Source organism: Bacillus rossius, chromosome 16 (genome assembly GCF_032445375.1).
Source record: "Bacillus rossius redtenbacheri isolate Brsri chromosome 16, Brsri_v3, whole genome shotgun sequence".
NCBI lineage: Eukaryota > Metazoa > Arthropoda > Insecta > Phasmatodea > Bacillidae > Bacillus > Bacillus rossius.
In genome coordinates, this window is record NC_086343.1 from 923,265 (window position 1) to 933,909 (window position 10,645).

Below are 10,645 nucleotides of genomic sequence, written 5' to 3' on the forward strand. Positions count from 1 at the left end.
TAACTTAATTAAGAATAATGATGGTTTCTTGCTTCCCTTGTTGCGCGGGCGGGGCGCGCAGTCGCGAGTTATGGCGACGCATCTAGCGCCTCGCCTCAGAGGTTCTGTATTTGCATTATGCTCTATGGCCGGGCAGAGCGCGGGCATTAAACCCCAGATTATGTGCCTTTTATTATGCTTTATTCCGTGTTGTTTCGTTCGGTCTCCCCCATAGAGGTAATATGGGTAGAGAGAGCGTGACGTCACAAATGCGTGTTCAACATGGTTGGCTCGAAAAACACGTGACTTAAGGACGATTGCTGTTGTTGACATATCGCATCGGGGCGAAAATACGTGTTATGTGCTAATTTTTGAAAATGGTTCTGTATTGCTGTGCGTTTGGATGCAAGTCAATACATCATAAAGGAAGCCAGCTAAGTTTTCACAAGTAAATATGCTTATTTACGTGAATATTAGCATTAAAATACGCTGGTGTTTGGTACTTGAGAGCTATAATTGGCTTTTTATCTCTTAGTTTTAATCTTTTTCAGTTTTCCGAAGGATGAAAACCGTAGAAGGTTGTGGGAAATCAAAGTAAGACGACAAGATTTCAAAGCAACTTCGGCGACAAAAATATGTTCCAAACATTTCGAAGAGGAGTGCTTCGATACAGTGAAGTTTGGTGGTACATGGCTAAAGAACACTGCTGTTCCCACAATTTTCGATTTCCCTCCGCATTTGCTTACCACTCTAAACCCGAGGAAACCAGTCAAACAGTTGTGTTGTAGAGGAATGTCACGACACTAATGGAAAGAGAAGTAAACAAGGTTATGTCCGAGATACGACAAAGGCGACATACTCGTCCGAAACGTATGTGTCAACAGAGGCAGAAGGTAAAGAAATACATCACTTAACAAAGTTATAATCATATTTCACCTAAATGTGCAACAAAGTATTGCATCCACTTGGTGTGTAATCATTTCGGCTAGTGATCTCCGGATAGTTAATTGAATGCATCATTGTTATACATTGATATAATATGCAACACAATGTTGTAACCTAGCTATTCTATTTGAGTAAGTTATAGGCCTACACAAAGCAATATTTTTTTATATTTATTTTTATTAAATTCCTAAATAAATTTGGAGTACAAGTCTCATTGGATGTAAAATAAGTCAATAATAATAATAAAATTTTATATATATAACATAAAATAGGTAAGACAGATAAGTAAAAGATACAACATACAAAACAATATAAGAGTATACCTAAAGATGTAAAGGATAAATTAGTACAAATGTACATAAAAGAGTAATAATTATATAAATAAACAGACACGAACAGATCCTTTGAGAACTCCATGGTAAATGATCCGAGTATTAGAAGTTGAATTTGTTCATGTCATGTTATCTTTTGTAATTACACTTTGTATTCTAGAATTAAGGTAAGATTTAAGTAAATTTTTGAAATTATTTCTTATTCTATAGTATTCCAGTTTTTAAATAAGGATTTCATGATTTACACAATAAAGCCTTAGGTAGGTCATAAAAATTTTAATAACATCTTAATGATTATTTAGAGCTAAGATTTCCGTGGTTAGTTTAAATATTGCATTATCAGTAGATTTATTCTTTTCAAAGCCTAATTAAGACACAGTTAAAGTATTATAATGCATTATAGGTTTTAAAAGTCTGGTGGACTCAAGGAACAAATGTGTTACAATTTAAAAACAAAGAACATACATTTACAAGTTTTTGGAACATTAATTAAATTAACCTTAAAATAAATATATTCCTTCTTAAGTAACTGTGTAACTACTTTGCAGATTTTTTCGATTAACAAGTTTTTTCCAGCCATGTTTGGTAAAGTATTTTCTCTCAAATTCCAATACATCCACCAAACCAACATTACTATAACTAGGTACCACAAATTAATTTAACTTACTGTTTTTGTTTAACTTCGTTATTGACATGTGACTCAAATTTCAGTTGGTGCTGATGTAGGATACCCACTACTACTACATCCTTGGTTTAAGTGAGCCTTGGAAGTTGCAGTTGTAAATTTCTGAGGGCATTTTAACTTTCATTATGACTTTACACCTAGAGTAAATACCATACTATGCTTATCAATTAGTATTACATCCACGATTGATACAGTGAAAATGTTTAACAAAACTGGTGCACTATTGATATTTTATTGATGACTTTCTTTATGAGTAGGCTTATGATAGTAGTGTTTTAATGCACACACGTTAGCCTATACTGATTTCATAGAGTGTGACTTGATATGTTTTGTAGAATTATGCATAAAATACTATCTATCTGTGGCACGCAATTGGGTTGTGGACTGCCTGGTTGCCATCCCCTCTTCTCCCACTCTATCCTCCTTCACAGTACATTATCCTTTATTATGTCCACTAATGGCGTTCTAAACTTGTGTGCTAAATTCATGATTATCATTATATAATAAATTCTATCTGTCCTTGCTACAATGAATGAAAATTAGTCAATTTAACCCCTGTAATGTTTTACTAGATGGTGTCAACTATCATATAAAAAAATTTATTTAATTTATGTCACTTCTGTGTAGTGTCTGTTTTGTGTTATTTGATCGAGATGTGAGTTTTGTGTTCAAATTGTGTGTTGAATATTTTTTCATTAGTTGTGCTCTCAACAGGTGGCACCAGTTATGTTTCTCCAAGATACCAATACATTGGTGACTTAAATGAACAGGATATTCAGTCTCCGAGGAAGGCCAAGAAGTTTCTTGCTATTGTGAAAAATGGACTAAAGAACCACAGAAATAAGTGTAATGCACTGAGGATGAGAAAAAAAGACTTGTGAAGAAGTTTATAATTAAAACCACTACGAAATTGCAATGCATTAAGCACTAGCCTTTACATTAATCAGTAAGTTCGGTCTAAAGTCATAATATAACTTTTGCATCACAGTAATGCAACAGTTACACAAAGCAATATTATTTTATTTATTTGTATTACTTTCCATAAATCTATTTGTAGTACAAGTCTCACTAGATGTAGAATAAATCAATTATAAAATTATGCACAATTCATACAAAACTAATTCACAGATTCACACACACAATACAAGGCATAAACAAAACGTACACGTGGAAATGGTGAACTGCGCTATCACATCTATTCAAGGGCGCCCATAGGATGAAAAGGGGGGGGGGGGGGGGGGTGAGCAGACCTTCAAAAAGTGCCAAAAATTACTAAAATTTGCCAAAAATCTTCAAAAACACCTAATTTTTTTTCTTTTCCTGAAAGCTATGGTGAGGGGGCATGGCCCTCGCCTGACCATAGGTATGGGCGCCCTTGTATTTATTACAGTGCATTTTAAAGGAGCAAAATTATTCAATAACCTACCGCAGAACATTAAGGAAATAAAAATTTTTCAACAATTTAAAAAAAAAAGTTTTTAACTTGCTACTTCAAGAATGCTACTACTCCACAGCAGACTATCTAAATAGAACAACATTAACTTCCACTTTATACCTACTTTATTTTTGATTATTTATAAATACAATTTCAATGTTTACGAGATACAGTACACTCCCGATTATCCGCGAAATTAAGTGGCGGGGCCACAGCGGATAGTGAAAATCGCGGATAATCCGCAAAAGAGCCGAAAAAGGGAAACAAAAAAGGAAATATTAATTTCAACTTAATATATTAAAAATTTATTTACAGTAAAAGTTACAATTTACAGAAAAAATTATAAAATAATGCTAAAATTGTAGTATTTAACTGAATAATTAACATACAATAAATTTCACTGATATAAACATAAAAGTGCTCGGTACTTACTTCGTAACAAGGATACAGTACATACTGTACGTACTCAGACACTTCATTAGACATTAAAAAGCACAACTCTTAAAATTTACAACTTTTTGGAAAAAAAAATCAGTCAGTTGCTTTTGTATCTTGCTTTGGAAACATCTTTTCTTAATTCTTGATTGAATTTCCGCAACATAAGTTTTTCAGCCAACTGCGCATCGTCGTCTTGTTCCTCTAAATAGTGAAGCAATGCGACGATGTGTTGCCAAGCCGCTTCGTGAGTCATCTGCGCCTTCGCACTGAGCTCGCCTGTGGTGGTTTACTGTATACTGCACACCATACACTCGTCAGTAGAGTTCAAATTTGCTCACTTGTAATAAAATACAGATTTACATATGTACTGTATTTGTTTCGTAGCATGCGCGGATAATAGGGAGTTTACTGTAATTCGTAATTCATATCTTGTACAATATTTGTCTCTACTGTATTACTACTTTAACTTTATGCATGTAGTTATGTTAAGATATGTTTTAATTGTATTGTAAAATATGTAATTGTAACTGTACTACTACTGTTTAAATTGTAGGGCCTAACTGTATACAATTGTATTATTGTATCAAGCCTATACTTCTACTTGTATTAATGTTTCTGCAACCATTTTGTGTTAAACTTGTGTCAACTGTCAAATTTAAAATTTTATCTTTAGAAGCTGTATATGTACCTGTAACACCAGTTTTATTATTTTTTTCCCATGACTGGATTTTTGGTATTTTTAACTTTTACTGTTTGTATGTTAAATTATATTTCTTGATGTGTCCTATACCATTTGTGCAAATGTCTGTATGTTCAGATGGACTAAAATAAATAAATAAATTAACAATAAATTATTTTTATATATACACACACACACACAACACATCAGGTAAGACAGAGTTTCATTTGTATATGAAAAGTAGATTTTTAAGATCTTACTATATTTCACAAAGTCTTGATTTTATTTGAAGAGTTGTTAATGTTTTTACTTTTTTCATTTTAATTTATATATTTAATTTTTTTTAATTTTTACTATATTTTTTATAATAAATTTTATCTTCAAGGAGACCCGTATTTCTAGATTTTAGATATGTCTCTTTTAACTTGACAAGATTTAGCTATACCCTTTGTTAACCTTGGACAGTGATGTAACCGGGGGGGGGGGGGGGGGTGTTACGGAAACCCCCCCCCCCCCTTTTTCCCTTCAGGGTTTTAAAACAATAAGAGCCAGTGAAATCAAAATAAGAAAATTATAAGCAATACACAAGGTTACACAGGGATTAATTTGAAAGTATTATTGTAATCCTCATAGTGGCCTACAACAATGCATCCCTCCCCCCTCTTCCCACACAAATCCAAAATATAAAATGTTTATCTGTCTTTTCTCTAGCAAAATCACTACTTTAATTTATGTGTGTAAGTAATGGACTTATATAAGTGAATTGTTTCCTAAGATGTTAGTGTGACAGAGTTTTATTTAACTCAATGAAAAATATGTAAACAAAACTTAACCCACCCACCCCCCTTTTCATAAAAAACTGGACCCCCCTCCCATTTCACAAAATGGGACACCCCCCCCCCCTTCACAAAATCCTGGCTACGGCCCTGCCATGCATTTTGATATATAGATTTTTTGGGAGTACTACAGTATTTTATGGGGCAACAAGCATTGAAATGAAATAATAAAATCTTTTGAAAATTGTTATAAAGTTGTAAGAATCAGATTCAAACATTAAAGGCTCCCAAGATTTTGACTAAAGAAAATTATAGTAATTTAAGAGAGCTGTCATATATTTGTTTATATCTAACTTTTGTTATAGACTTATTTACATTACTTAAATTATAATTTATGTTCAAAACCTGTGGATCATGTTCAGACTGACCATTTAAAATAGCCCCTTTACTAAATGAATGATAATTTTTAGTTATTCTTAAATATATTACCAATAACTGTTGCTGTTGAGAATGTTATTCTATTTGGAAAATTACCACATTGATCATACTGTACGTTAAGAAAAGAAAATTTAGCAATTTTTTTGTGAGTACTTTCCACCATATAATTCACATTAAATCACCTCACAAAATAAAATAAAAGTTAACTGAAAAAAAAATTACATTTATTTGCCAGTAACCCTGCTAGGTGCTCCCAGCTATCCCTCACAGAGAGGTGGGTGACAGCACCTCTAACATTTTGATTAATTAAATTAAGAGTAATATTATTTAACTTATCTTAGGAACTATTTATTTTACTCATAATTTCAAAATTATAATCAAAAGTGGTTTCTATTTGAATTTTTTTTTGTAGAATCAAACTAGTTACTCACTAACCTATTTAAAAGTTATATTTTTTTGTATAGTATGTATTACAATTTAACAACAAAGAACACATGTACGTTTACAAGTTTTTTGGAACAATCATTAAATTATCATTAAAATAAAGAGGAACATCATCTTCCTTCTTAAGCAACTGTTTAACTACATTGCTGAATTTTTCACTCAAGTCTTTTCCAGCCTTATTTAGAGAAAATCCATGTTTGGTAAAATATTTTCTCTGAATAGCACATCTAACACTCCCAAAGGTATAAATACTCTCATTTAATGATCAGCGAACGCCTACAGAATCGTTACGTTCATGCTTTTGTAATTACGAATCTGAAACAAACTTTGAATTCCCGCGCAAATTATCCTTAAGTCACGTGATAGGTGTTGACCACACAGTTATACATGTCATGGTATAGCCAACGCTCCCTCTACCTATTATACCTCTATGGTCTCCCCGCGCGACGAGCTCTTGTTGGCAGTACCGAGCACAGCCGCGGGCGGCGCACCTACTGTCTGGCAGGGCAACTGCGCATGCGCGCTGGGTCACACCCCCCCCTTCCCCCAGACGTGACAGGCCGGCGCATACCTCGCCCTCCGCCGCATTTTTAACATTAACGTCCCGGCAATTACTTTCCAAGCATTACCATTACCCGCTGTTCATGCTTAAAGTGAGCATTTTCTCTTCTGCCTGCGTTCAGGTCTGCGGTGGAACACACACTTCGTCGGCAACGACCTCATGAAAAGCTTCGTAGTCTGGCCTCTGCAATTCATACACGTTTTAATAATTAACAGCGTGACCTCAAAGAGACATGTGTTCCAACGAAACAGACCCGAATCAAGGTTTTATTTAAAAAATAAAAAAAATGCTAGGATAAGCATTTCAGACTGACTTTTAATTACACTGTAAAATTTTTAGCTTTAAATTAGTTTAATTTGAGGTGAATTCTTCGTTGGAAATTCCTTAAATTTCTAAGCTAAAAAATCTTAATAATCAAACTTGCTTACGTACGTGGTTTAGTGTTATCAGTGTTTGAGACGTTTCTACGTTCTTTTTTTTTTTTTCATTCGTGTTGTAAATAATATTAGGTAAGCAAAATAATAATTCATGTTGGGTTTTATAAATGAAGGATGAATAAATGCGATTTAATCAATGGCATTAAGATAATGTTTCTCCCCTTCCGTAGTATGGCAAAAAATAAATCCTTAGTTATCTGATTTTGATCCACACAATTAATTATAAAGAAAATATAACCTTGCACAAAATTCAGCAGTAAAAATGTTCTGTGAGCTGGAAGATCTCATTATTGTCGATTTGTGTTAAAAAAAATAAATAACTTACAATTTAAATACTTAAAAATAAAATCGTTATTCTGATATGATTATTGTTCGTCAATTTAAACCAGATTTGAAGGTTGTACTGTTTTACTTATCTTAGGTAGTTAAAAGGGCTGATTTTTTTTAAACAGAGTTAAGGTATTTTACATACCGAACCGACACGATAGTTCATTAAACTGATTCAGTAAGTTCTAAGTTCTAAATCCAAAAAAAGTTGAGTGGTTACAGATGCGGTATTGTTGTGTAATTCAGCTAATCTATTTCCAGGATTTGAAATGTTGGAGATTATGTGCGTAATCAAACACTGTGAATTATATATATATATATATATATATATATATATATATATATATATATATATACACACACACACACACACACTAGCTGACCCGGCAGACTTCATACTGCCTAATTAAATTGCAATAAAGTCCTGTCAAAATGATTTGTAATGTGACATTTTTTTCCCTACATATTTTATAGTCGGGGCAAAAAATTATCCTCAACAGAACTGTCACCCTGGTGATAGGGTGTTGTGAATAAGAAATATAATTAAATAAAACATATAAATAAAAAGATAAATAAAAAATAAGTAATCTCTTTATTGTTAATCATGTGAAACATAATAATTTTTATTTTCATTGTAGTGCATGATTAGTTCGGTAATTAGCTTGGTTTGTAGCATTTCGGGTTCTTCTACCTAAATTGATTCGTCTAATAGGAAGCATATCTATGTTATAGATTATTTTGTCACATGCAATAATTAGCGATCATAGGAAAATAAACACTGCACAAATCACTATATAGGTAAGAATTTGTTTCGTGTATAAGTTGACAAAAGCAAACTCATTAGGGTAGGTAACCTAAAATCCAAGGAAAAAAAAAAACACGGACATTGACAGTTTGTTGTTGTTTCAACTTTTTTTTAATTTGATATGACTTGGAGTCAAATCCTTCAAGCCGTATTTAAAATAGGGAATAGAAATAATAAAAACTTAAACTTATGAAATACTTTTGGTAACGCTGGTTTTGTTTGACTGATGTAATGACTTGAAAACTGATGCATTTTAAAGTAAAACAAATGAAATAATATCACGAAGCCGACCAAATTGAACTATTCGATTTCGGTCTTTTTTTTTTTTATCTGTGCTCCAACGCACTCTGTTTTGATAGATATGATTGAACGTTGTACAGAGGTAATAAAGTGCAAATTGACTCTTTGACGTTAGGAACATACCTACATTGTTTAAACAACAATTAGTGCTCGTTTCAGTTAGAAAACGTTTGTATGGGAAAAAGAAAAGAGCTGGTTTTAGGGTTTTTCCGGCAATTATCCGAATTTTTCTCGCCGTAAAAACCATCTTTGAACTTCAACGAACATTAAAAAAAAAAAAAAAAAAAAAAAACTGTCCAAATTGGTCCAGGCGTTGTTGAGTTATGCGCTTACCAACAAATTTTGCGATTCATTTTTATATTATAGATACATACACATACATATATACATACATATATCTGGCGTTGGATTATTTCTTTCTATGAACTTTAAAGTAACTGAATGTTTGAAGTAACATTTCATTAAATGGTCCGTGGGCTCTGTTACCGTCAGTGTTAGAGGATCGTTGCAACTCGATTACCGCCCGGAGGAGACTCCAGCGAGCCCTGCTCCGGGGGACTTCCGGGACAGCGAAGACAAAGGTCTGTCCCTCCCGGCGACCCGGCATATGAATACGTAATGCGGGAAGAAATTAAAAGCAATGAAATAAAATACAATGGAGGAGAGTTCGTAACAGGGCGGGCAAATAAAAAAATAAATCCTCGAGCCACGAGACACTTTCAAAGGGACCACCAGTGGGTTTTCAAAAAAAAAACGTTCAATATTTTAAAATTTTATAGGAAAAATCTTTTCGAAAGCTGTCTTAAATTATGTATCATACACGTTTTCTTACAGACTGCTGTAAATTCATAACTAAATTATAAACCCAATTTTTTTTTAGTTAGTACCTATACCTTGCCGGCAGCGGACTGCGTAGGAAAAATTTTGGTGATTTTTGTGATCAAAAAATATTTATTATTGGTATTTTAAATGTATTATTATAAAAACTAGATTTTCAACGTAATTATTTCGTTTCCTGACTCAAAATGTATGTGCTATGCAAATCTTACAATTATATCGATGTATATGTGAGGACGAGTAATTATGTTACAGGTGTAAGCTGTAACATTCTTCCTGCCCCGCATGTTTAGTCAGTAGTTGACGCCTGGTGGTCTTCGACAACAATTATTTTAAGACTAATTATTTGACTGATTTTTATTCACACTATTATTTACAAATATATATATATAACATAGCAATAAATTCAGCAGTTTAAATGTTTTGAGCGCTCAAAGAACTCATTATTGTTGATTTGTATTAAAATACAAATAACTTACCAATTCGAATACGTTATACGGTTACAGTTATTATTCATCACTTTAAACCCAGATTGAAGTATATGTAAATGAATGGTTAGACCTCTTATAAACCAAACAAAACGACAGTTCACTAAACTGAGTCGGAAAGTAAGCAGTGCGTGCTCCAGAAGTCGAGTGGTATTGTTGCAGCGGGGTTGTCACGCGTGCAAGGAAGCGAGCAACACAGGCTGCGGAAGGAGAGCGGGTGGCGGAACAATATCGCGGCAGTGACTCATGCATGCGCTGTGTGCACTGCGCATTACCGGCTCCCTCGCGGGCCGCAGCGTGTTTAACATGGCGAGCTGATGTGTTTGTTCAGAGCCGCCAGAAGCTGCCCCATCAGGGGCGCTCCCAGGAAGAGAGGGGGTGGGGGGGGGGGGGGGGGCTGGATAGAGCCGCTTTAATATACGTGCGGCATTTATACCCATGTAAACATTCTGAGAACTGTAATAACTGACAAATAAATCAAAACAGCTTAAGAAAACTTACATAAGTTTCAATTAAGTTAAAAAAGAGCAATTATTTTAGATCAAGTATAACATTGTTTCCGAAAAATCTATATGTAAAAAGGAAATATTTTACTTTTTTAATTGAAAAGTACGTAAATTACTTTAGTATATAAAACCATGATTAAATATTAACCCTACAGAAATCTCTTCACCAGTTAAATTATTCGGCCAAATATGAACTTTTTTTAAAATAATTTTTTTTTTTTGTTTTTAATAT

General features: G+C 33.4%; 1 long non-coding RNA gene across 1 annotated transcript; it reads left to right on the forward strand.

Annotated features, from left to right (window-relative positions):
• Positions 1-225: 225 nt before the first annotated feature.
• Positions 226-3,163, forward strand: LOC134540123 (uncharacterized). The gene is made up of 3 exons (XR_010076412.1): positions 226-427; positions 515-872; positions 2,656-3,163. It is a non-coding gene; the product is annotated as an uncharacterized LOC134540123 (long non-coding RNA).
• The last annotated feature ends 7,482 nt before the right edge of the window (positions 3,164-10,645 follow it).